The sequence below is a fragment of the Saccopteryx leptura genome, chromosome 8 (assembly GCF_036850995.1).
Source record: "Saccopteryx leptura isolate mSacLep1 chromosome 8, mSacLep1_pri_phased_curated, whole genome shotgun sequence".
In the NCBI taxonomy this organism is placed as follows: domain Eukaryota; kingdom Metazoa; phylum Chordata; class Mammalia; order Chiroptera; family Emballonuridae; genus Saccopteryx; species Saccopteryx leptura.
Genome location: NC_089510.1, coordinates 67,031,225 through 67,058,250, shown reverse-complemented (window position 1 = coordinate 67,058,250; position 27,026 = coordinate 67,031,225). Strand labels below are relative to the sequence as shown.

General features: G+C 44.7%; 1 protein-coding gene across 9 annotated transcripts in view; it reads right to left on the bottom strand.

Moving 5' to 3' along the window:
- Positions 1 to 4,665, bottom strand: part of DGKG (diacylglycerol kinase gamma) — a 237,372-nt gene extending 232,707 nt beyond the window's left edge. For 8 of the 9 annotated variants that reach the window (XR_010746779.1, XR_010746780.1, XR_010746781.1 and 5 more), the window contains exon 1: positions 4,388 to 4,665. The gene's annotated coding sequence lies outside the window, so the exon portion shown is untranslated. Of the gene's footprint in view, positions 1 to 4,116; positions 4,147 to 4,387 lie in introns of those variants that run through there. The other variant, XM_066346987.1, reaches the window with a different exon arrangement.
- Between the last annotated feature and the right edge of the window lie 22,361 nt (positions 4,666 to 27,026).

The following is a 27,026-nucleotide window of genomic DNA, read 5'->3' as shown; positions in this document are numbered from 1 at the left end:
CAGATGGGCGCTGTGTGCCCTGGCTGGGAATCGAACCCGGACTCCTGCACACCAGGCCGACGCTCTACCGCTGAGCCAACCGGCCAGGGCCAATTCCAGTTAATTTTAATGAATTAAATAAAAATAGAAATAGTCCCATATAGAAATAGACAGCACAGCTCTACATATACCTTTCAGGTACATTTCTGAGACCAACCAGTATGAGCAGAGTCAATATGCATCAAATGAGAAATGCACATAAAACACCAGCATAGCCTGGCCAGTGGTGGTGCAGTGGATAGAGCATTAACCTGGGATGTTGAGGACCCAGGTTCTAAACACCAAGGCTGTTGGCTTGAGCATGGGCTCATCCAGTTTGAGCATGGGGTCACTGGCTTGAGCATGGGATCATTGACATGATCCCATGGTCACTGGCTTGACCCTCAAGGTCACTGGCTTAAAGCCCAAGGTTGCTGACTTGAGCAAAGAGTCACTGGCTTGGCTGGAGTCCCCGGTCAAGGCATGTATGAGAAGCAATTATGAACAATTAAAGTGCCACAACTACAAGTTGATGCTTCTCATCTCTCTCTTTTTATGTTGCTCTCAAAACAAAACAAAAACAAAACAAAACAAACAAACAAAAAACCCCACCAGCATAGTACCTGGAAGATTTTCTTATTTGTTCATTCATCACATTTAATTGTCTACTGTACATGAGTACTGTCTCAGGTGCTGGGGGTACAGTGCCAGCTGCACCTTCCAGGAGCTCACAGCTGAGTGGGGGATATGCAGGGAAATCCTTTTACCGTAGGAAGGTAAGTATTTGCACAGGTGTCGCAATGCAGCGGAGGGAGCTCCCTGACCCAGATGAGCAGTCAGAGGAGACTTCTCAGAAGGCAAGACCTGAGCAGTCTTAAATAAGTAGACCTCATAGTGGAGGCTCAATTGATATTTATGGCATTTACAGCAACAGGTTTTATCCCAGGACCACTAAGCCCACTGCCGGTTGCAGGGGTGGCCATGAAGCAAACGAGGAGAAGCTTGTAGCCAGGGCCAATTTGTTGTCTTCAAAAATTTTCCCCTTTGTGTCTTTCAATATTGCCTAATTCAATTTCTCTTCTGTGACCATATTTTCTTCACCTAAGGACAATGTTTTTGATAATGTGTATAACCTTATTTTGTACTGTTTTATTAGTAGCCACTAACCGTGAGTGATTTGAGGAAAGGTGAGCTGGTGAACTCTGTTACACATAAAGTGACATCAACTCCCACTGCGGTTTGGTTGTGGAATTCGGATACTTAGTGTAAACAAACAACTCTGTGAATATGGCCAGTCTTGAAGAAGCCACTAGGGATTGGTTGGGCTGGCTGACTGGCTGTGATGGTGATGTGCACATGCATAGGAGTGAGGGATGTTCTATTTGCTTGTGTGCAGAAGGGAGATCTTAGGCCCATTTATATATTTTACACAATAGTTCAAAGTCAATCTGTGACAATGCTGCAACTGACACATTGATATAAAAACAGGTACAACTTTATATTGTATGCCTTCCATAATTCTATAGTACTTGTGTGTCTAAAGCAGGATTACCTGTATGATCCCATCTCCTATGAGATCAGGGAGATGCTCGTGTGGTCCAACTTGACCGCACGAGGTCCTGGTCTATGTGAAACCCCAGCAAGTACCTGCTTTGACTGTGACAGAGTTGCCTTTGCTCGACAGAAGTGTAAGTTGATGTACCCTTTTCCGTAAAGCAGCTTGTCATATATACCAGGGGCTTTAAAATATTTATGCCCTTTGGCCCAGTGATTCTACTTCTGGGAATCTATCCAAAGAAAGTATTTTGAAATGTGTGCAGCAAAGATTTTGCTTGGGAATGCTGTTCAGTTATCTTTAGTTGCTAAAGTCAGGAAACAATTTAAATGACTAACAGTGTAATAATATGCAGTCATGAAGATGATGTTCATAAAGGACTTTTGCTACAACACCAATTAAGAAAAAAGGCAGAGAAGCATTAGCTACAGAGGCTAAGCAACCACCCAGGAGTCAGACAGCCTGGGTTTGAATCTTGGCTTTATCACTTACTAGCTGTGTGACTTGAGCAAGTCAATGGAACTCTTGGCTTGGTAACACGTAACACTTGTCTTAGAAGGACTTCTGGGGATTAAATGACACAATGAATACCAAATACTTAATACCTGCAAAGTACATGTTTCGGGTACCCAATAAATGTTGGCTGTCTGTGGACTATAAGTTTTCAAGGTATAAAAATAGATGGAAAGGAAATATGCCGTTATACTAATGGGTGGTTGAATTGTGGCTGCTTTGTCTGATTCTTTGCACACTTTTTGACTTCCCAAATTTCCTGCAGTCAACATTAATTACTTTTATACTAAAAGATTATACCATGATGATTAAAACAATAAGATATTTTTTAAAAAGAGTTTTACCACAACAAAATGGTACTTCTCTCTTCCCCCTTCTCTCCCAGGGGAGGAGCTGGAGGCGGCGCTTTCCACCAGAGACCAGCGGGAGAGGGCAGAGCTGCTTTGTGGCTTCCTTCCCTGGCAGAGCCACATAAAGCACATCCCCGAGCTCTGGGAGTACCGGCTTGGTGGAATCCTCTGCCACTTGTTGGAGGTAATGTTTATCATTTTCTTCCCATGTCTTGGTTGATTTGAACCAAACACTGACATAAAGTTTTAGGATGGGAAAAACTCACTCCTTGCTCTCTATCCCCAGACCCCTCCCGTAAGATACCTGTAAAAATGCCTACCCACTATAGGTAAACTTCAAGAGAGATTGGCAAAGAAAGGCCTTAGACGGGAAGGGGGTACAACAGGAAAGTTAGGTAGTTGCAGCTGCTTTATTTAATGAGTATAATTTATATTCAGGACAGAATCTTTGGCAAGTACAGCCCTTTCTAACACCACAAACAGTGAAGTCCCTTCCCAGGTTCAGGCATATCCCTGGAATGAGAAGGTCATAAAGCACAAAGATAGGTGTGTTGTGTCACCAATCTGTGATGACTTTTGCCATCTAGGATCTAAAGTCCTTCACTGACAACAAGGGTGCCTGAGGGTGTCCAGGCACCGAAATAATTAAGTCATCCCCGGGACTGGAACCCAAGGAACAATCCTTGTTTCTGTGTCCCTACCGCTGACCCCCTGGTCCAAACCTCCAGACCTAAGGTGCGTTCCCCCAAGTACCCAAAATGAGAGAATGATAAACAGCGCTTCCAGGCCCTCTTCCGGACAGCTAGGTCATCCTATGCTAATGAAGCCAGAGGAGAAAACCGCGCGGCGCCTGCCTGCGAGCGCGCCTCTAGGTTCGCAGTTCTTTCGCACGCCACTGCGGCGCAACCACAAAACACAGCGCGCTGCAGCAGACTGTTCCACCGCGAGGGGCCGGGGAAGGTGGGGGAGGGGTCTCTCCCGCCCGCCACTTCGAGTTCTACCGCTGGATCGTTCACATCGAATGATGCCTCCTCCTTCCCGTCCCTTGCTTTCCACCGCAATGGTGGCAGGGATGGGGGCGGTGCATCAGAATAACCTGTAGGGTTTTTCAAACTCGATAGCCCCTTCCCCAAATTTTAGTCCACTCGTCCAGAGAATAAAATTTCAGAATATGCAAGATACGGTGAACTGGTAGAGTTTTCGAAAGCTCACAGGTGATAGTAGATGGGCGCCGCTCAAGACACGCACGCGCGCACGCACACACACATACACACACACACACACGCACACCCACCCACCCACCCACACGCACACCCACCCACCCACACCCCTTGTGACTCGGAGACTTAACAGGTTAGCTTTTTCTCTCCCTGACCCTTCTTCCGTTCCCTAGCTTATATTTGTCAAGGTATCGTGTTCTCTTCAGCTTCCCTTTAAGGACCCCTAGCCGAGGAGCTTTGCAGGGTGCCTAAAGTCCTGGAACCCTGCAGGACGGTCACAGCCTGTGACTCACAGGCTCTACGGTCAAATGTTAGGAAAAGTGTCCCCCGCTCCTTGCCGCCCTAGTGCACCCCGGAGCGCGAACTGGATACCAAGGAGCCAAGGTAAGTGTAGAAGGGGAAAAATCTGACTAGTTGCTTCAGCAAACTGCTGGAGCAAGGCCGCCTCCCGCCTGCACACCTTTGAGGTTTGGAAGGTCCTTCCAATCCCAGAGGGAGCCGGTGCCCCACCCTGTGCTGCTCCGAGCCGTGCTCTCACCCTTTCAGCGGGGTATGTCTTCCTGCAGGGACTTTGGAGCAGGTGGGACCGTCAGACTGGGTGCAGTGGCCTCACCTACGGCTCCTTTCTCTGGCCGCGGGACGGGCTCCCGCTTTGCCCTCCTTTTCCAAGTTGCTGCAGCCCACGTTCCTGAGCCCGAGTCCCGCTCCCCTGCGCCCGCGACTTGCCTTACCTCTCACCAGGCAACACTTGGTTGCGCGGTTCCCCGGAGCGCTCCTTCCTCGTGGCTTATTCCCTTACTTGGGAGGAAAAGAGGAACCAAGAGACAGAAAGGGGACAGAAGCCGGCGTCTAAACGTGTTCCCGCCAGCGTAGCCCGCTCGGGGAGGAGCTGGCAGCCGGAGTGGGTGACGTGGAGCCCGGGCGGCCCTACTGGGGTTAGGCAGCACTGGGTTTTTCTGCCTGCTCTGTTATCTGCGCCTTCAAAACAGTCCTTCTCGGCTGCCCGCTACTACGGCACTGCGGCGCCCTGCCCCTAGCGGTTTGGTAAGTCCAGCTGCCACTCTCCGTGTCGAGTCCTGCCTACGGGTGCAGAAACCACCCCCGCCACACAACCGCGCGCGCGCACACACTCACACTCACACACACACTCCAAACGCGCGCGCGCATAAGCACACACATGAATGCAGATCATCTCAGTAGGAACCCACCACCTTTGGCGCAACTTGGGTACAGGCATGGTTTGGGCGCTTCTCACTGGTAGAGCTTCAATTTGGGAACGAAGTGTTAGACACTTAGGGGTTTGGAGAGGATACAGCAGTGGAGCTCCTCAGGGGTCCAGAGGCCCGCTGGCTCTGGGGACGGATGACAAGTTTGACAAAATACCCACTGGGCATTTCCACATCTGGACCAGATCTAGGCTACCTTAATATCTCAACCCAGTCAGAGAAAAAAAATATCAACAAGTTCTCTCCATTTCCCAGGAACTGCATATCTCTAGCCTCCAAGATGCTCAAGGGCACATTTCTGACATCTCTGACCTTGGTGGCAAGGGGTTGGTGGCTGTTGGATCTGAAAAGTTTCCCCCTCCTCAGATATGGTGTGTGTGTGTGGGGGCATTATAGTCTGTCAGAGCTCGGCTGTGAACGCCAGAGCAGGTCTCAGAGACGGAGGGTTGTTAATTTTCTTCTCCTTTGCTTTTATATGACCATGAACTGTTTTTCTTGCACAGCAAATAAACCACGTTTTATATTTTAAAAATGTAGAAAGCTCAGAAAAGGTGCTCAGGTGAGGGGTCAGTGATGAGGGCTCGCATTGGCCAAGGCACCAGTGACTTGTTGTTTCTTCTCTTTCCATGACGTACATGTCTGCATGGGGCTGTAGTGGTGGTGGTGACACTCAGGCATGTCGCACTAGCAGGATGACTTCTGTTCATTGCACACCACATTTAGAGTCATCGGGAATTTGGATTCTCATCTGTAAAATATGTGGAGTTTACCAGTTTCCACAGCTGAGAATTCTTTTCCACCAGCAGGCAGTGAAGGTCCCTGGGTCAGGATTGCAGCCAAGAAAAGCTTTCTGCAGATGCAGAGGCACCAAGGGGCCCTGGGTTTCTGGGCATTTAGGGAAGAAGCCTCAAATATGAATGTTAAACGGCCCTGAGGACCCTGATGGTCAGTGTCCATATTGGGTCATTTGCAGGCAGACAGATGGGAAAGATGAAGAATTGAGGCTCAGAGATTTCCTCAAGGCTCCACATGGCAATGAAGGCGGAACCAAGATCAGAGCCCCCTGTTTACACTTCATCCTGTTATTCCCTAATCACATCTTGTTCTATCACCCTGGGTTGGTTCTCAAAGCTCCCTGTAGCTAGAATGAAATAATCCCAGTTAGGAGCCTCTCAAAGGTTTTTTTTATCTTTTCTTGTTTCCCTTTCACTCACTGACTTCTTCATTTCACAATTATCTATTAAACTCCTGTGTCTTCAGGCACTTTCCCTGATTCTAGTCCTGGACCCTACCTGGAAGGAAAGAGGAACCAAGAGACAGAAAGGGCTTGGAACAGTCTCTATCCCTGGTAAGGGAGAAGGCTGATCACAGTCTTAATTGATGTGCTATTACTGTTCTAGGTTGGACAGATGTAGAAGACACAATCCCTGATTTCTAAACTGCATTCCCTGTGGAGGAAAACACTCACATACATGTTGTAAGAAAAACACTCTTGTTCTGTCTATTCTTGACTCCTTCTAAAGAAGGAGAAAGGGAGGTAGAGCCTATATTTAGCTGAGCATCATGATGGATCTGGAGATGCAAGCTTGCCGGTAGGATTTGGGGCAACACTGAGCTGTTCTGTTTATTAGAACGGGAGGAAGTTGGATGGTGGAAATAGAGAAGACAGGCAGAGATAGAGTGCGGAGACTTGGCTTGGCTGGGATAGTACTAAAGAGTAATGAGACAGAAATTCCTAGTATGGGGCTGCCAAGCAAGGATTTAGAGAACAAAAATGCTTGCAAAGATTGGTAAATGGTTTGCTGGGGGAAGAGGGGCTATGAAGTCCCTGTTTTCCAACCTGCCTATGAAATAAATAATTTGTAAAGACAACATTTCCCCTCAGTTTTGTTTGTGAGTGGAATTTGGAGGGAACTCAGGGTGGTGCTGAACTCAGGACATGGCATGGGCTAACAGAGGCCCTGGCTGCTGAGCTCTCTCTTTGAAAAGGCTGAAGCTGTGGTGAAGCAAGTGAGGATTTATCGAGCATTTATTGAGCAAACATAAGGTAAAGGGAAAGAGCCTTTTTTTTTTTTTTTTTGTATTTTTCCGAAGCTGGAAACAGGGAGAGACAGTCAGACAGACTCCCGCATGCGCCCGACCGGGATCCATCCGGCACGCCCACCACGGGCGACGCTCTTCCCACCAGGGGGCAACGCTCTGCCCCTCCGGGGCGTCGCTCTATTGCGACCAGAGCCACTCTAGCGCCTGGGGCAGAGGCCAAGGAGCCATCCCCAGCGCCCGGGCCATCTTTGCTCCAATGGAGCCTTGGCTGCGGGAGGGGAAGAGAGAGACAGAGAGGAAGGAGAGGGGGAGGGGTGGAGAAGCAGATGGGCGCTTATCCTGTGTGCCCTGGCTGGGAATCGAACCCGGGACCTCTGCACGCCAGGCCGACGCTCTACCACTGAGCCAACCAGCCAGGGCAGGGAAGAGTCTTGAAGTCAGGAGGAGCTGTGAGCCTGAGCATGTCCCTGCTCTTTGGTGACACTCCAAGATGCACTGTAGGTACAAAGCGAGGGGCTCATTTACTTCCCTCAGAGCATTGGCAACCTGTGTTGGCTAAGAAACACTCAAACCAGCTAAGAAGAAGCAAGAAAAGACAGCAAAAATCAAGTGCCAAATTGCATAGAGCAGATTCTCAAGACGTGAGAGGAAAGAACTTCTCTGGTCTTGAACAGTCAAGGAAGGCTTCAGGGAGGAAGAGGTCTGGGCTCAGAGTGAAGTGCATGTTGGCTCTGAACTGGAGAAGAGCTGTGAGCAAAGGCCAGACGCAGGGAAGCTAGTGGAGGTTTCTGAGCATGTGAGTTTAGTCCCTGTGGCCACTCTAATGCCATTCCCAGTCATAGCTCAAACACTGTGATGAGTCACCCTTGTTTCTGAGAGATGGCATTTTTGGATGTTTAGCTGGCTCAACCCTTTACATTCCCTGAGACTTCAAAGTTGGCAGCTCATACTCACCATGTTGCGCTGGGAACACATCCTACAAACCGACAGCGGATGCCTGATTGCCATTGCCAAGGCAAAACCAGGGCTGAGTCAGGTACCTGTGTCTGGAGATTCATATGTCAGACTGTCTCTGACAAGCTGGCTGAACAGCATGGGACACTGTGTACAGCTGAGATCACAGAGGTGGGGTCCAGTGACTAGGGACCAGGTGACCTGGTTTGTAGTCTTGCTCTGGGAACTCAGTTTGCCTTTTTAGACCTCATTTTCTCACCTACAAAACTAAAGGGTTAATAGAAAAAACGACAACAACAATAACAAAAAAATAGAACACAAAACTAAAGGATTATACCAGATTATCTCCAAGCTGCCTTCTACTTAATATTTTCTGATTTTATATAGGATCCTTCCATTTCATCAAAAAGTACAGGATGGGAACTGATACTAGCCAAGTCTTGACCTTAACGCTATGCTTTGGTTGTAAAGGTGGGCTCTGCTCCTCGTCAGTTTTGCCATGAACAGGAGTTGTAAATCCAGCCTTGGAAATGTAGACAAGTCAGCCCTCTCTGTGGGCCTGTTCTCTTAGTGGTAAATAAGGCAATCGGAAATGGTCTCTACAGTCCTTTATTGCTCTGATACTCTACGGTCAACCAAACCACTTTTTTTAAAAAAAATTTATTTATTCATTTTAGAGAGGAGAGAGAAAGAGACAGAGAGGGAGAGAGAAAGGAGAGAGAGACAGAGAAAGAGGTGGGGAGGAGCTGGAAGCATCAACTCCCATATGTACCTTGACCAGGCAAGCCCAGGGTTTTGAACCGGCGACCTCAGCATTTCCAGGTTGACGCTTTATCCACTGGGCCACTACTGGTCAGGCAACCAAACCACTTTTAAGTACTGCCCCATAACTGGGGTGGGACCTATCCACAAGGTATGCTGGGAAAATGCCCACAATAAAACTGATATGCTTAGGAAGAAAGAAAAGCCCTGATGTTTAGTCAGAGGGAAGGGGGGTTGGAGGGTAGAATGAAAGAAGGTGAAGGAATTAAGCAAAAACACGGATGTATGTAACACAGACAACAATGTGATGATAGCCAGAGGGAAAAGGGGGTGCGGTAGGGGGAGGTAGGCAAAGAGAGGGCAAATGAGAATGGAAAGAGACTTTGCTTGCGGTGATAGGTGCATAATGCAGGGCGCAGAGGATGTTTGGTTGAGTCATACACTTGAAATCTGTATGATTTTATTAACCAATGTCATCCCAATAAATTTAATTAAAAACATGACTAAAGGTACAAAAAAAAAAAAGAGTAACAAATAGACCATTTATATGGAGTTGGAAGACCTGGGTGTTGTATAGAAGCCTTAGTTTCCTCTTCTGCAAAATGGGGGTAACAATACCTGCACCATTGCATGGGTAATGATTAGGTAAAGAAGTATATCTGAAAATGCTTTGTATATTAAGAAGTGCAATGCCAAACAATATATAATTGTTAAAGATAGTCTGTTCCCCTAAGTCAGTCTGTTAAAAAGAAAAACAAACATTACATTACTCATTCACTTGTTTACTTCCCAGGATGCAATGATTCAGGTCAGCAACTGTCTCTGTACTCCTAAGTATAGTAGTAATATTTTAACATGAAAACTTAATAAGGAGCTAGTGGACTGCTGGACTGACAAACAGGCTGCAAATCTGCCCCCTGCCTGGAATTCTGCAATGGCACTCGAATTCCTCACAGTTGATTTCTCAGGACCTTTGATTGGGTTTACTTGGAAATAAAGGAGACAGACACTGATTCAAGACCCTGCTTTGACCATTGCGTGTCAAGAAAGGGATGGTGGAAAGAAGGCAAAGGAGGGGTGAGTAAGTAAGGAGAAAGAGAAGGAGAAAAACCCGTCCTGCAATATTTTGGGCAGTGGATGTTAAACTTTATGCTTTAATGAGCTTGTAAAGAGGCTAATTTTGGTTCGCTCCCATTACTCTGGCTCTGCTTTCTGTTCCGCCTGGTCAGGAGGCTCTGCAGTGGAATTCTGCACTGTCGACCCTGCAGGGGAAGATTCCACGTGGGCCCCTGGGAAGAACCATAGGGAGGAGAAAAAGATTCTAATTCCATAAATGACCATGTGCCTCAAAACCTGCCAGATTCACAACCTTTTGAGAGGATGCTTAGAAACATGGGTCACTTCACTGTCTCTTTTTATCCAATTTGGGAGACAAAATGTCACAATACATTAGAAATTAAGGGAACCTCTAAAAGCTGGCACTTCTGCTACTGCTAGAATGACTTTCTGAAAGTATAAACTCCAGAACTCTCTTTCGCAGAGAAGTCTCCACTTTTTTCACTCATAAAATGGGCATGGTAATACTTATCAGGCATAGGTTTTTGCAGGGATTGGAATAAATATTTATAAAAACTTCAGCACAGTGTCAGTCCCATAGCATGTTCTCAATAAATGGAATGACTAGTTGTTACTGCTTTAGGATCAAGTTGGTATTCCTTAAAATGGCATTCAAGCCTAACCAGGCGGTGGCACAGTGGATGGAGCGTTTGACTGGGGTGCGGAACACCCAGATTCGAGACCCCAAGGTCACCAGCTTGAGCGTGGGCTCATATGGTTTGAGCAAAGCTCACCAGCTTGGACCCAGGGTCGCTGGCTCAAGCAAGGGGTTACTCGGTCTGCTGAAGGCCCATGATCGGGGCACATATGAGAAAGCAATCAATGAACAACTAAGGCGTCGCCATGAAAAACTGATGATTGATGCTTCTCATCTCTCTCTGTTCCTGTCTGTCCCTATCTATCCCTCTGTCTGACTCTCTGTCTCTGTAGTAAAAAAAAAAAAAAAGGCATTCAAGGCCCTCCATGAAGTGGTTGCAGCTTATTCCTCCACTTACTCTTCCAGTAAGCCCTTGAAGACTTGGATCATGTGTTGACTGGCTTCATCATCCAAACACACCTTGCACCCAGCCCTCTCTGTATCCTACTCAAGCTGTTTCCAAAGCTAGGGAAATTGCCTTTTTTTCCTCTCTCCCAATCTTTTTATAGTGCTACCTCTCAAAGACACTCCTTTCAAGTTAATTGCCCTCTCTCCTATACTCCCATTGAAATTTAGTTATAACTTATTCTAGTACTTACAACAGGCTGCTGCATACCCACCACCCTGCCCCATCCCTGGACAGCAATCGATCTTCCATAGACTAACTACAACTTAATCATCTTCCCATCACTCATAGAGTATTGTACAGAGTAGTGGATCAATAATATTGGATTGAATTTAAAGAAGGCCATTGGATGTCTCTATTTGGCTTTGACTCTACATTGAAAGAAAGTTTATTCCCACTTGCAAATTTTCTCAAGAGCTACCAGTCACTGAAGACCTACCATGTGCCAGGCACTGTGAGGAATTGTAGTTAACTCTCCCCAGAGGCATGTGGGGAGGGCACCGGCAGCCTCTCTTTGCACACACCTGATTGCTCAAGGTCTCCCCGGCAGTAATCATGGGCGCCAATATTAGCAACCAGAGCCTCTGTGTGCAGTCTTTACTTCCTCTATGAGAGCGCCTTCCACCCTGGGCTTGCCTGAATTTTCATTCTACAGCATTTGTGAACAAATTAGACTGTGTTATATAAAACTGGTTTATTGCTGCCCGGCTGCACTTTTGATGTCTTTGTCTTGATTTTCTGAGTAGTTGTAGAGCAATATAATAATAAAAATAGCCAAAAAAGTGTTGTTGATCCCATTCTACAAAGAGTTTAATTGGGGGAAGCTACTGTCAGAGGAGTACTAGGGGTTGGCGATATTTGGGGTGGAGCTGTTTCCCAAGAGCTACACAGTTTTTTGCTGTTTTAATCACCAGCATACCTGCTGAATCTTAGCTCTCTCAATGTTTGTTGAATGAACGATGGATTTTCTTTAATTTCCCTAGCCTGCTCTCTAACCCTTATTCCTGATCCATTCATATCTGTTGGAGTGACAGGTACTCACTGCCATCTTCGTCTACCACTGAGAGAACACAAAGGAGAAAAGGGGGGACATGGCACTATAACAAACAGAGTCTCAGGAGATGAGACTTCAGCACCCCAAGTCCAGCAGGAAAAGTGGTCCTTAAACGGCCTGGGTCAGACTCTCTTGAGGCAGGGGGCCAGAACTCTGCGTTTTAAACAAGTCCTTCAGGTAACTCCGGGGACTCAGGAGTCAGCACCACCATCTGTGCCAAGCTCCTGTCAGGATCCTTTTCAACTGCAGCTGCTCCAAATGAAACTGGCTTTTTTTTCACGTCTCAGCATCCACAATAAATAAAAAGAAGCCACTTAAAATCTCATTTTATCACTTCCCAGTATTGCTCCTTGTCCAAAGTCTACTGTGTAGTTTGACACATTTCATATGTCTATTTTATGGTGTTTAGAATAAAGAATTGCTGTCACAGTATATCTTTACTGCTTCCTATTATTTTCTTGTGCAGATGTCTTTAGTTAGAGCTACATTGTCAGTTACTCTTCTTAACATGGTTCTATGAGAGGCCCTGGTTGGTTGGCTCAGTGGATAGAGCGTAGGCCTGGCATGTGGATGTCCTGGGTTCGATCCCTGGTCAGAGCACATATAAGAAGCTACTATCTGCCTCTCTTCCCCTCCCTATCCCTCTTCTCTCTCTCTTCTCTTCTTGCAGCCAGTGGCTCGATTGGTTCGAGCATCACCCCAGGTGCTCAGGATTGGTCAGTTGGTCCAAGTGTTGGACCCAGGGCCTGAGGAGAGCTTGGTTGATTCTGGCAAGGCTTCAGCCAGGTGAATCCTGGTTGAGGTGCACACAGGAGTCTGTCTCTCTATTTCCCCTCCTGTCACTTAAAAAAAACAAAAAAACAAAAACCATGGTTCTACAAAAAAGTGTATCCCAAATTTTAAACAACAATTTCATATACAGACATTAATAACTCAACATGTTCCTAAGGAGGGTACTATCTATATTTTAAAGTGTGGTAGTTTTTTTGTTTTTGAGCAAGTCAATGGGGGAACTATGAGTTTTCCCAAATCACTTTCTCACAGAATTATGGCTGGTTTCAGACCTGAAATGATCTGCAAATTATTTCTAGGTACGCCTGGGAGTTTGCCAGTTAGACATAAAAATCAAGGTTTCAGGAAGTGGGTTCCTTTTTTTCTTATTTATGAATTTGTTCACTTAACAAATGCAGCTTGAGTACCACTGATGTATCAGATGCTGTACTAGGCACTGGAGGTATAGTCAGGAGCCTCCCTCTCTGTCCCCAATAGGCTCAGAGTCTAGTAGGTGGGGCAAAAGTGACAGGCTACACAGGGAAGGAGTTAGTGGTGAGAAGGGTACTGTGAGGTTAAGGTTTTAAGCAGCGGAAGTCAAGCAATTAGTAGAGGAGAAATGAGAGAAATCCTGAGCATCCACAAGGAGTTCTTATTATTCATTTATATACTGAGAGGAGACACTCAGGACTGTGACCTCTGTAACTTGAGTGACCCCAGCCTCTGCTGGGCTAGGCATGCACACCAGCAGATGTTCCTTCGATATTTGTGACAATAACAAAAACTCATTTCCCTGTCCTGGGTTGTAGGGGAGGGCTGGAGACAGGGGGAATGGACCAAGGCCATTATTCAAGTGGATGAGGATCAGGAGATGCTGAGAGGTATTCTCATATGTCATAGGGGCTCAAAGAGATCCTAGATCTGTTTCCTGCCTCTTCCTCTTGTGAGTCCTTGTTTTGCCCATTGTTATTCATAAGAATAAACTGCGTCCCTTTTTTATATGACATCTCTACATATGTTTGATGCCAGCTTTTGTGTTCCTCATCCAATCCTTAGAATGTTCACTCATCTTTAATTCTGATATCCATCCAATAAGCATTTATTTACTAAACGTTCCTTATGAGCCCACTTTTCCCGGGCGCTCTGATAGGCACTGGGGGTATAGGAATGAAGAATGGGCCCTGTGTTTAATGGGAAGACTGGTGTGTGGACAAATGATGACACCAGGCCTCCCAAGTGATCTGGGAGAGGAAGGCATGGGATCTAGCTGGGGTGGATGAGTAGAGGAGGGCGGAAAAGAAACTTCACAGAGGCAGGTGATGACGCCTTATCTGTGTCTTCAAGGCTAGCAAAGACCTTCCCAACTGCCTTTCTGTGACATGAGGAACGTATTGACAACTATAGGCAGTAGTGGTCCCAAGGCGCTGACCCGTGGTGTGTTGAAGACAAAGGTGTACCTCTCTTCCAAATTCTGTGTTCAGTGACATCATGTGGATAGTTTGAAATCAGCCATAGTGGGAGTATTTATACCACTACAATCCACAAATGCTATAAATCAGGTACTCTGACCTACTCCTGCCAGAGCTGGTTGTCAAACATTTAATAGTATGTCATTGGTCTTACCATTTTACCCCATATGTCATATGTGTTAGAAACTAATACACAAACAAGGAAGAAATGGAACTTAGCTTCTGGTCCTAACATGTAAATCATCTGCTTCCTTTCCTATGCCTACCTCTCTGGGCTTCTGGGTGAACTGTCTGTGCGGACCCTCACAGTGACCCCTGCCTTTCATTGGGTCCCTCAACAGAAGCCCAACTAAGTGTCTAGGACTGAAGGGTGTTGAGAACCAGTGAGCAGGTTTCTGACAATGGGTCTTCTAAGCGTGATGAGGATAGGAAGGTAGGGATTGTTACCCACACAGCTTTTCTCTAATGTTCTCCTGGAAGTATCATTATCATTTCAGCATTAACTTGTGTTGTCCTCCTTGGTCCCAAGGCAAAACTTGAAGCATGTCATTGCAAGCTTTCAATTTCTTTACTGCTTCATGTTTGATCCTTAAAATTTATATAAATTTGAACTTCAACTCCATAATCTTTTCATGATTGCTTAATACAGAAATAAACAGCAGAAATAGGTTGTTTATCCTCTTGTTTTTGGATGGTCAATGGGGATGGAGAAGAGTCTCTCAAATGAGCTGCTGAAGCCGGGTGCAGCTACTTCGTTCTGAGTGACTGCCTCTTACATTTGAAAAGATTAAACTCAGAAATGGAAATATAATTGGGCATTTTCTTTCTCAGCCTGGGTATTGATGTTACCTCATCTCTGAATCATCACCAAATAAAAAAATAAAAAAATAAAAGGGAAGACTAGGAACTTGGCCAGTTTGCCATCAATCCACAAAGTCAGAGTCAGCTTACTCTGTTGGATTCTGGACACTTGTTTTTCTGTTCTCTTCTGCTGACAATTACATTTAATAGTCATTTAAGAGATTGAGTTATATCATTAGTCCTATGCAGTTTTATATTTAATTTCTAATTTTCTCTGGAGTCTCAACTCAATTGAGAAGAAAGGAAGGGTGAGAAGGAGAGCATGTGTCTTGTGCCTGCTTTGTGCACTCTCTTGTGGGTCATGTAATTTCTATCTCACAGTAGCCTTTCAAAGGAGAGACTATAACCTGAAACTCAGGGGAGTTGGGGGAGTTGCCCAAGGTCACATAGTTGGGGTGGTAGTGACAGGAGGCAGGTGCAGTTCTGTCAGCTACCAAGACCCAGGCTATTTCCACCTCATTGCATCTCCTCATAATCCCAAACCTTACATTTTCACAAACCACTAGGGCCCTCCACAGCTTCTTGGGTGAAGATATGCCCAAGAAATGTCCTGCAGTCAGTGTCCTCCTCAGCTCCAGGCATTTGGCCAGAGTGTTCCTCAGCCCTGGGTCCTGTCAAGAGTGCAGGATGGTGCCTGTGGTTGTGAAGCTATCAGAACCAGTCCGAGAACAGCTGGAAAGAGGAAAAAAGACACAATCACAGCAGTATTAACTACTGAAATGAACTAATCTGTGCTGCAATGAACTCATCACCTCCTTTGCACTGATCACCATACTTGACCAATTCTCACTCTGAGCCTGCAAGGAAAGTAGTATTCTGAACATTTTGTAGGTGAAGAAAATGAGCCCCAGAGAGTTTCTATGATTTGGCCAATGGCACGCATTCAGGCTTATACCTGGGGTTTGCACCCAAGAATGTGGAGCTCGAAAACTTGCAATCTGTAGTCCATAAAGCCACCTTCTAAAGCCCACTTTGAAGTCCATATTTTTTTTCTCCCTTTGTAAACCAGATTTTGGATTCTTTTGTATATGAGTTCTTTGTCATATTTTGTTCTTTTTTATTGTCCCTGCTTTTAATTTATCCTTATGTTTATCCCTGACATTCTCCCCACCATTGTGACTTTTCCCCTTTAAGTAGCACTGATCACCTTGGGTCATCTGTGACTTCTTTCTTCAGGAGCACAGAGCTGCTGTTTTCCCTCTACTTAAAACTGTTGCCCTCGCCCTTCTACAACCGAAACCAGCAGAGAAAAGGCATATTCACAATGAGCATACCTGGATGGTTAGGACAAAATAAGAAGTGGTAAATTTTGTTCTGCAGTAAGACTTCTGGGTAGAAAATTTAGAAGCATTTCTAAAACCAGCCATGGCTTCTACAGCCTCCAAAAGCACTTTCCAGGAAAACTGTCATACTGAAGGAATGAATAGATTGGTCTTGGCTAGTTGGGCTCTTCATCTTCCTAGAAATAAAACCTGGGGAAATGACACCTTCAGATAGGATCTGTCTAATTGTTTACCCACATCAGTCTGGATTCTATACCAATAAATGAAATATTTGAAATATTACCTTCAATTCAACATGTCCCAGTCTCAACTCATCTCCTCATGTCCCACAAATTTGCTTCTCCACTTGTCCGTTCTGGTAGATATTGGCTCCCACAATCTGCAAAGCAACCCAAGCCAGAAGCTTCCGGACCAGCAGGACAACCCCCCTCCAGTGCTCCCTTCCAACATCAATCCCTTCGCAATGACCATTTGTTTAGCTTCCCTGTTGATTTCCAAATCTGCTTCAAGAGAGTCAGAATCTTAATTATCCCACTTCCTGTTTTCATTTAGACTCCCATCATCTCTTTTGAGAGGACATTATCCCTATAACCAGCCTGGTACAAATCTAATCCAGACCTTCTGCCCTGTAGCTAGAGCAAAATTTCCAAAATACAAATCTGATCATATTGCTCTCCTATCATCTTATCTTTTACACTCTTCCCAATACTTTCAGTACAAAATCATAAAATCCTCTGTCCAACCTATAAGACCTTTTGTGACTTGTCCCCTGCTTACTTTGTTCTTATTTCTCACCTCTACCCACTCCTGTCTATACTCCAGAATTCTGAATTACTGCATTTGAAGTGTTAAGTAGTTATTAGTCCTTAAACAACTTATTTTTATACTCTTTTTCAGGTGAAGACTGAACCTCAAATAATAGAGCTGATTAGTGGCAAAATCTGATTTTAAAGACAAGTCTTGCTGTTTCTGAAGACCAGGTCTTTTCAACAGACTCAGGAAGCCTTTTATACTTTATGGAGTGTAGCGGGCCTGCAATGGGGGACAAATTGGGAACTGAACCACCTCTACTCAGAAAGTTCTGACATTATCTTGCTGTGTCCCTGTCCTGTCCCTCTGAGCCACATGATTTTGCAGATGTAGGGGTGACTGAGCCCTAAGATTAATAATCACTGCAAATTTCACTGTGGCCAAGGAGAAGGCACATCATTCATCATGTGAACTGTGCTCAGAGCCCATTGCTTGAATTTAATCAGACTAATGAACCAGCTGGCTTCCTCTCTAAAGTGATTTCTGCTCTTTCCAATACTGAATAAAAGCACAGCAGGATTTGAATGAGAGAAAGAAGAAAATTCAGCTGGGAAGAAAAAACATCCTCCAAGTTAGCCAGCTGATGGGTTGGCTATGCTCGGGGAGGCGGGGCAGAATGTCCAGGCAAAGCCTATCACCTTTAGGCAAATATTTCCAAGGAAGTTTGGAAGTTTTTAAAATGCAAAAGAAGACAGTCCCAGGTGACTTAGAGGCAGTGTCTTCAGAAGAGAGCATCCAGAGTGGTGAAGGAATGTAAATCCAATAATGCATTCATTCATTTAACATGTATTGATGCCACTGTCATGGCCTCATCTAAACACCAAAGATACAACAATGAACCCAACATGGCATCTGACTCAAAAAATCAAGGGTAATTGTTTTTAAATATTTTTTAACCACAGAATCCTTTGTTCAAACTCAGCTTTACCAATAAGTGCAATAATAATACAAAAACAAAACTCTAAGCTGCCCTTGTGAGGCTCCTCTGAATCTTAGGGCTACAAAGATAGCAGAACACGACTGGGGGCTGGGGACTCAAGAGCTGTCTTCAAACATATGAAAGGGGATCCTGACCATCCAATGTAGTGCCATGTTAGTCAATACGTTATTAAGAAATAGCGGAAGCCTTGGTGGTGGCACAGTGGATAGAGCAATGTTGTTGAGGTTGCTGGCTTGCGTATGAGTTCATCCAGCTTGAGTGCAGGCTTGCCAGATTGAGTGTGGGGTTGCCACCTTAAACATGGGATCATAAACATATCCCCATGGTCACTGGCTTGAGCCCAAAGGTCACTGACTTAAGTCCAAAGGTTACTGTCTTGAAACCTAAGGTTGCTGACTTAAACCCAAGGTTGTTGGCTTGAGCAAGGGGTCACTGTCTTGGCTGGAGTCCTCCCCCATCAATGCACTTATGAGAAAGCAATCAATGAGCAACTAAGGTGCTGCAACAATGAGTTGATGCTTCTTATCTCTTTCCCTTCCTGTCTCGCTCTCGCTCTTTCTCTCTCTTTCTTACAAAAAAGAAAGGAAGGAAAGAAGGAAGGAAGGAAGGAAGGAAGGAAGGAAAAAAGCAAGCAAGAAAGAGTGAGCCTAACCAGGAGGCTAGGTGGTGGCTTAGTGGATAGAGCATTGACCTGGAGACCCAGGTTTGAAACCCTGAGGTTGCTGGCTTGAGCACAGTCTCATTTGGCTTGAGTGCGGGCTCACCAGCTTGAGCGTGGGGTTGCTGGTTTGAGCATGGGATCATGGATATGACCCCATTGTTGCTGGCTTGAGCCCAAAGGTAGCTGGCTTAAAGCCCAAGGTCACTGGCTTGAGCAAGGGGTCACTGGCTTGCCTGTAGCCCCTGGTCAAGGCCCATATGAAAAAGCAATCAATGAACAACTAAGGTGACACAACGAAGAATTGATGCTTCTCATCTCTTTCCCTTCCTGTCTTTCTGTCCCTATATGTCCCTGTCTCTGTCTCTCTGTCTCACTAAAAAAGAAAGAAAGAGAGAAAGAGAGAAAGAAAGAAAGAAAAAGGAAAAGAAATAGCAGAAAACCAAAACCTCTGAATCACCAAACTGCAGAAAGAGCAGAGAAATGCATGGCCCTCATGAACTACTGGAACCAGGGACTGAATGCTGCTAGATCATAATCTTTCTTCTCTCCTCTTCTTTCTCCCCATTCTCTCTCTTTCTCCTACTTCCTCTCCCCTACCACCCTACCCCACCCCCAACCTTAGTGAGTGACCTTGAACATGTGAGTGCCTACATACTGTGCCATGAAGCAGTGCTCACTGACACCATTGATTGATTCATGCCAGTCACCTGACATAAGAACAGCCAACCAATCTGGAAGCTTGTCAGGGCTATAACTTGGGCTTGCCTTGAAAAGATGAACTGGGATAATTCCCTATTGCTGAAAACATGAGCCATAGGACACAGAGAAAAGTTGACAGCTTTGGGAAAGAGAGAGAAAAACTTTTATAGATTTGGGGTCTGGAATGGCCATTATAGATTGGGTGACCACAAGTCTCAGTTTGTCCTGAAGAATCCCATGTATCCCAGTATAATTATGAGGGTCTCCTTTCGCTCTTGTAAGTTTCTTTTTGAATGAAAATTATTTAATTGCCCTAATTATGGACCATAATGGGATGTGGAATGGGAAAAGGAAAGGGAGAAGGGAGAAGACTGGGGTCAGCCCTGATAAGCCTTGTGGTTCTGGCTAAACAATTTGACTTTATGCTGAAGTCAAGGGAGACTTTAAATATAGAAGTACAAAATCAGATTTAGCTTTTAAAACGATCACTTCGATACAGTACAGACAGTGGGTGAAAGGGGCGCTGAAGTGGAGTCAAGATCAGCTGAGAGGCTGGTTGAACAATCTGGCCAAGAGCTAGGTGGCCTGAATTAAACAGGTAACTGCAGAGAGGAGAAAAACAGATATGTTGAAGAGCTAGCCAGGAAGAAGAGTTAAAAGCTTTTTGGAAACTGATTACATTTGGGGGATGAAGAAGAAAAAGGTGTTAAGGTTGAACAGTAATGCCTTTAACCAGGAAGGTGTTGCTGATGGCAGAGAGATAGTAAATATTACTTTGGATATGTTGGTTTTGAAGCTCATTAAGGTGGCAACTGAGTGATTAGAGCTTGATTAGAGTCAATGGCTTGGGCTGGAGATGGTTAATAGGGGTAGTGGCTGGGGAGGTAGCTTCATTCATGGGAGTGGGAGGGCCACACAGAAAGGATAGTAGGCTGAGGAAGAGAAAAAGGTGGAAGAGATGATAGCTAAGGAAAACACTCAAGTTCTTTGTGCCTCTGTGTCTCATACTCCACTTTGCATTCTGGTTATATTTCTTCTTGTCACTCCCCAATAGAGACTATAATCTGTTTGAGACCTGGCATCCTTGTGAATGTTGAGTCATCAACCACCATGCTTTTGTGTAGCAGATAGTTAGTATATATTTGGTACTAGATAATGAAATTTTGTAAATATCCACGAAGTTGAGCACCAGGAGGTCACTGATAAACTTAGGAGAGCATTCTCACATTGTGTGTTGAGGCAGATGCCAGACTGTAATGGTTCATAGAATGGGGGATGAGAGAGAGACAAATCGGAGACTCCTGCTGCAATCTGAGCTGCCTCACTTTTCATGAGCCCATCCTCTCCTTTCTTACTTTGGAGGCAGTGTTATTTTTAACTATTTTTGACAGAAGGCCTTGAGATACTTAGTCATTTAGAAGGGGGCAAGTATAACTGGAAGAATCAGAATGTCTGGGTTTTCCCACACACACACCAAGTCCAATGACCTCAGAGAAATGACAGCACCATGATGTAATAGGAAGTGCTGTGCTGTTTGAATCCCAGCTTTGTACTTGGGAAAGGCACCATTTAGATAGCTTAAAATAATAAAAAAACTTTGGGATTTAAAATCTGATCAACCTGTTAATTATTTACTTAATAGTTTTGTAAACTTTGTGAAATTTCAACATCTCTAAATTTGCATTTAATCATCATAGAAATGGGGATAATAATGACTGTCTTTTAGTTTGCATAGCTAATCCATGGGAGGTGAAAACGGAAGCTCACGGACTCACTTGGCTAGTAAGTGATAGAACTAGGATTTCATACAAGGATTCATGAATTCTGTTACTTTTGTACTTTTGAGGGCACTCTGCCGCCTGGCACACGGATGACTTCTAGATGCCCTCAACTCTTTTTTTGGAATGAAACAAGGCATGCATAACTAGATAAATGCCTAGCTCAAGAATATGTAAAGTTTCCCTCCATACCTTAGGAAAGCCCCTTGTTATTGCTGAAGTTTCTCATTTATAAATGGGTGGGAAATTTTATGACCTATTGCAGAGGTTAATTGTGAGGATTAGACTAGTTAATATTGACAAAGGTACCCATCAGAGTGTTCACATAGTAAATGCTAATTAAACGGTAACTAAGATTCTAGCTTTTAGGTTTGGGGTTAACTGTTCTAACGAGATTTGTTGATAATGACAATAATTATTGCAGTGGTGGGGGTAGTTGTAGTAAGAGCAGCATTAACTAACATTTGTAGAATACCAGGAATTCTTCAAGAGCCAGAAAATGACTCTCATTTAAATAATATCATTTAAATTTACAACAACCATCTTAAACAAATGTCACGATTTATTCTTATTTTTACTTATTAAGATAGCAAAGCATAAAGAAAGAAGATAGTCACTTGCCCAAAGTCACCTAACCATTAAGTGGAAGAACCGGGATCAAAGCCAGGGCTCTGGGTATTAATGCAGTCTCCACCTCCAGCGAGGCCAACACATGAATCCAGGGTTTGGTTGGAATTTATTTCCATAAGAAGTCCTGTGAGCTAAAAAGGAAACACGAAGGCACCTTTTAGGAAGCACATGACTGCTGAATAGGCAGACCTAATCGGCTCCCTGCCTCTGATTCCCAAAGTTGACCCTAGGTTTTCAAGGACAGTGCTAGTAATTGAGACAGAGGTAAGGTCATTGTCACCAAACCATTGTCTCTCAATGGGTCTCCAGCCTCAGGCTGCACTACCACACTCCTCTGGCCAGGCAGTCCTCATCTGGAGGATCCATCGGCTTTGGTGAGAACAATGGGCTAAAGGCTGAAGAGAGACTCACACAGTCAGAAGGGCAAGAAGCAGAGCAAGGAAACCTGCTGTGGAGGGGTAGCAGGGAGGCCACCAGCTCGCTTATCTGTATGCTCCACGGTGAGGGCTGCCACAGAAGGCACTGTCTTGCCAGAGTCACTTGGATGTGGGCAGTGAATCAATCAAATCTCATATCACTAGTTCTGGTTTTCTGGGGTCTCTGATCCCATTCTCTGCTTGTCCTTGTTATCTTCATCAATCACAAGATTGGCCTGTATATGCGTGCATGCATGCGTGCATGTGTGCATGTGTGTGTGTATGTGATGTGTTCCCATAATAAAGAGGCAGAAAAGATGGAAGCCCTAAAATCCATTCTCATCTGGGGGCTCAATACCAGAACTGTGTTCTCTCCCTCTCCCTGTGGCTGCTCTGGAGTCCTCTCCCCCAGATTGTTGGCAAAGCTGCAGAGCTTCTGATTGAGTGACATTTTACAGGATCACTGTGTTCTTTCTTCAGAGTCATTTGAGATAGAACTGAGAACAGGAAGCCCACTGTCTCAGAGGACTGGATCGAGAATGGTGCTCTCTGAGCAACTGAAGGCTGTCGGATCTCAGAGCGGTGGGGAGAGCAGAGGAAAGGAACCAACACCACTGTATTCCAGGCCTGGCATCAGATATTATCACATATTGTCTTTTCTTTTAATCCCTTCAGTAATACTAGGAAGTGGGTAAAAACGTCCCCACTTACAGGGAGAGGCAATTAAGCTAAGAGAGATAAAAGTGACTCAACTTAAAGTCATTCAGCAGATAAGAGACCTACAAGATCTTTAACACTAGTCTTTTCTAATTCTCTGAGGTGGTTTGTCCTTATATTATGCAGCCCACAATTTTTGCCACAAGCTAGAGTTCTTGGGACACATCATTGGTTCATAAAGCAAAGCCACATGGTGTGAGCACGGAGGGGCTTCCACGTGCACAGTGGGTCATTGTTTCTTGTCCCTTCTACACACTCTGAATTTAGGTTCTGTCAGAAATCCTCCTGGAAAGACAGATAAATAGCAGACTGAATTGGCTGCCTTCATGCATATAGGCATGCATTTGTCCACACTAAATCAGACAGACACACATATACACATTGACCAGAGAATCTTGAAGCTGGGAGAAAATATATAAATCATTTCATCTAAATCCCTGATTCATGAATTATAATTTCAACAGCTGAACTAAACAGTTTTCTAGTCTGTGCTTGGAGATTTATAGACTGTAAGACTAATTTCTACAAATGCAGAAATTGTTGTAAGAAATAGTAACAAGTAAGGTATGACCCCAATGATACACAGGCTTACACTGTAAGTATCCAGATTGTATGGTGGTAGTGGTTGTAAGTGAGGTTGTAGGGAGACAATAGTAGTGAAAGAGGTGGTGGCATCGCTGGTGGTGGTAGAGGAGGTGGGGTGGTGGTGATGGTGGCAGTGGAGGTGGCAGCAGTAAGAGTGGTAGTCAGAAAAATGCTGGCAGAGGAGATGACGATGGCCAGTCATGGTAGAAGTGGTGGTGATGATTAGAGGCGAAGGTGGCAGTGGTTGAGGAGGTGGAGGTAACAGGGTGTTGTTTGTGGTAGTGATGGTGGCTAGAGGTGAAGGGGGAGGCGATACTAGAGAAGGAGGTGGAGATAAAGGTGGGAGTGATGGCGGTAGTGGTCTTGAAAGGAACGGGGTTTTGCCTTCTGAGATTTAAGGTAATTTGAACTCTCCAAAATTTGAGGATCCAATGTACACTGGGAAAGCCACAGGGCAGAGGGTGAGGTCTCTCCCAGAACACCAAACAACTGTCCAGATTGCCTCCACGTACCTCCTTGCTGTCAGGAGAATGGGAAGTTCATAGCTCTACTGGCCCGTTCAGCCTAGGGAGCTGTTTGCCTCTGGTGACCACCAGCTTAGAATCCTGCTGGACACAGCCAGTGCCCTCCACTCCTGGGTGGCCAGGAGACGGCCTTGAGGCCTGGTAGAATTTTTGAAGCTTCTGTAAAAATGTTTATGGTGGAAATATAGGTTCACATACTTGAAAGCATTTCCTCTGATAGGTATGTATGCACTCACATACACCTAATACACTCTGACACTTAATGTACACTCACTCACACACTCATACACAATTTCTGCAGAAGCTCTTGCTATCTGCCTTTAAAAACCATTATGCATAGAATGGAGTGTGTGCCTAAGTACCACATGCCTGCCTCCACCACCCTGATCCAGCTGAGTCACATAGTGCTGGCAGCTTCATCACTGGCTCAGTCACTGGGACACCACTAGTGAAGAAAATCAGTATGTTGTTTGCGTCTCTGAAATGAGAGCACGCCAGATGACGAGTAACAAGAGTGGCCTTGGCGGCAGCTATGGATAATCTTCCAGTTGACACCAGTTTTGCCTTCTGTTCAATTTTAAAATTTTTAATTTTTCTATCATAGTTTACATTCAATGCTATTTTGTACTAGTTTCAGATGTACATATAGCACAGTGGCCAGAAAAATCATATACTTTACACAGCAATCCCCCAATACTTCAAGGACCCATCTGATACCACACTTAGTTATTACAGTATTATTGACCACACTTCCCGTACTGTATTTCACATCCCCAGGACTGTTCTGTAACTACCAGTTTGTACTTCTTAATCCCTTCCCCTTTTCACCCCATCCACCAGCCCTCCTCCACTCTGGCAACCATCAGTCTGTTCTCTGTATCTATATTTCTGTTTCAGTTTTGTTTGTTAAATTCTACATATAAGCAAAATAATGTAGTATTTATCTTTTTCTGTCTGATTTACTTCACTTACCCTCTAGGTCCATCTATGGTGTTACAAATGATAATATTTTTTATGGCCGAGTAATATTCCATTGTATAGATGTACCACTTCCTACCCAGTCATCTGTTGGTGGGCACTAGGGTTGCTTTTATATCTTAGCCATTGTAAGTAATACTGCAATCAACATAAGAGCCCATACATTCTTTTGAATTAGGGTTTTGAGTTTCTTAAAATACTCAGAAGTGGAATCACTAGGTCATAAGGCAGTTCCATTTTTAATTTTTTGAGGAAACTGTTTTCCATAGTGGCTGCAACTATCTTTGTTCATCTCAACAGTGCACGAGGGTTCCCTTCTGTACATCCTTGCCAACATTTGTTTATTAACTTACTGACAGGTGTGAGCTGATATCTCATTAAACTTTTAATTTGCATTTCTCTAATGATTAGTGATGTTGAGCATCTTTTCACATGTCTCCTGACCATCTGTATGTCCTCTATGGAAGTGTCTGTTCAGATCTTCTGTCCACTTTTTAATTGAATTTTTTGTTTGTTTTTGGTGTTGAGTTGTCTGAATTCTCTATGAATTTTGGATGTTAACTCCTATAGGATGTATCATTGGCTAGTATCTTCTCCCATTCAGTGGGTTGTCTTTCCATTTTGTTGATGGTTTCCTTTGCTGTGCAAAAACTTTTTAGTTTGATATAATCCCATTTTTTTATTTTTTATTTCTTTTGTCTGAAGAGATGTATCAGGAAAAATGCCTGTTTAACTTTAACAGCTCTCTCACCTGTCAGGAGTGATATGTGGGATACCTGATGAAGGCTAGTTGCTCTTTTCAAGACTGGTTGGGTGTAGCCTCAACCCAGAATAACCTCTGTCACCTATCATGCTTCAAAGTAGCCCTTCCCCACAAAAGCATGTGCAGTTTGTACTGCATACACTCCTCACTCCATCATCCCTCATTTTCTCTGCAGTACCACCCAAATCACAGATTCACTAAAGTGTCTGCCTTTAAAGTGATCCTTTACTTTCTCATGTGAGAGGAGTAATAATCTGCAGGGTAATAGGATAGAAGAGCATGTGAGCATCATTTCTTCGTGGTGCTTGGTTCTTGGGAGGTGCTTAGAAAATACATGCTTGGGCCTTGGTTGGTTGGCAGAATGGTAGAGCATCAGCCTGGTGTGTGGGTGTTCTGGGCTCAATTCCCAGTCAGGACACACAGAAGAAGTACCCATCTGCTTCTTCACTCCTCCCCTTCTCATTTCTCTCTCTTGCTCTGCTCCCCTCCTGCAGCCATGGCTCCACTGAAGCAAGTTGGTCCTAGGCACTGAGGATGGCCCCATGGCCTCCACCTCAGGTGCTAAGAAAAGCTCAGTTGCTGAGCAACAGAGCAACACCCCAGATGGGCAGAGCATTGCCCCCTAGTGGGCTTGCCAGGTGGATCCTGGTTGGGGCACATGTGGGAGTCTTTCTCTCTGCCTCCCCTCCTCTCACTGAATTTAAAAACAAAGATAGAAAGAAAATATATGTTTGATAAAGGGAATGAGGACTTGGGGACACAGTTGTGAAAGCCCTTCAGTTTTTACAAGGCCTCATTAACTACAGTATATGAAAAAGATCATATTAAAGTCTCAATAGACAGCCTCCAGGAGGCAGAAGGTCCAACTCAGTATTGCTAGACCACAAAAGCAGCTTCCTCAAACCATAGGCTGTAGAGATGAACAACAGGCAGTCTCTGCCTAGATGGTTTGCACAAGACAGTGGCACATGTTGGTACCTGGTAGTTCTCCAGAGACCCAATTTTATGGATTTCTTCCATATCCTGGTTGCCTCCATGAATACAGGATCAGCCCTTGGTAGCTACAGCCCCTTGAAACTCTGTACAGTGATTCAGAGACTAGCCATAAAGAAGTCATCTTCTGCGGGCACAAGGTGCAGGCACTATGTATACCTGGCAACAATGTCTCTGCCACCCTACCTGCTTCTCAGCCTAGGTGCAAAAAGGGAGTCCCCAAATTCTAGCCAATCACAGAAACCACAACCAGTTCAAGAAAATTCACACTTGATAAAATTATACCCAGCCTCT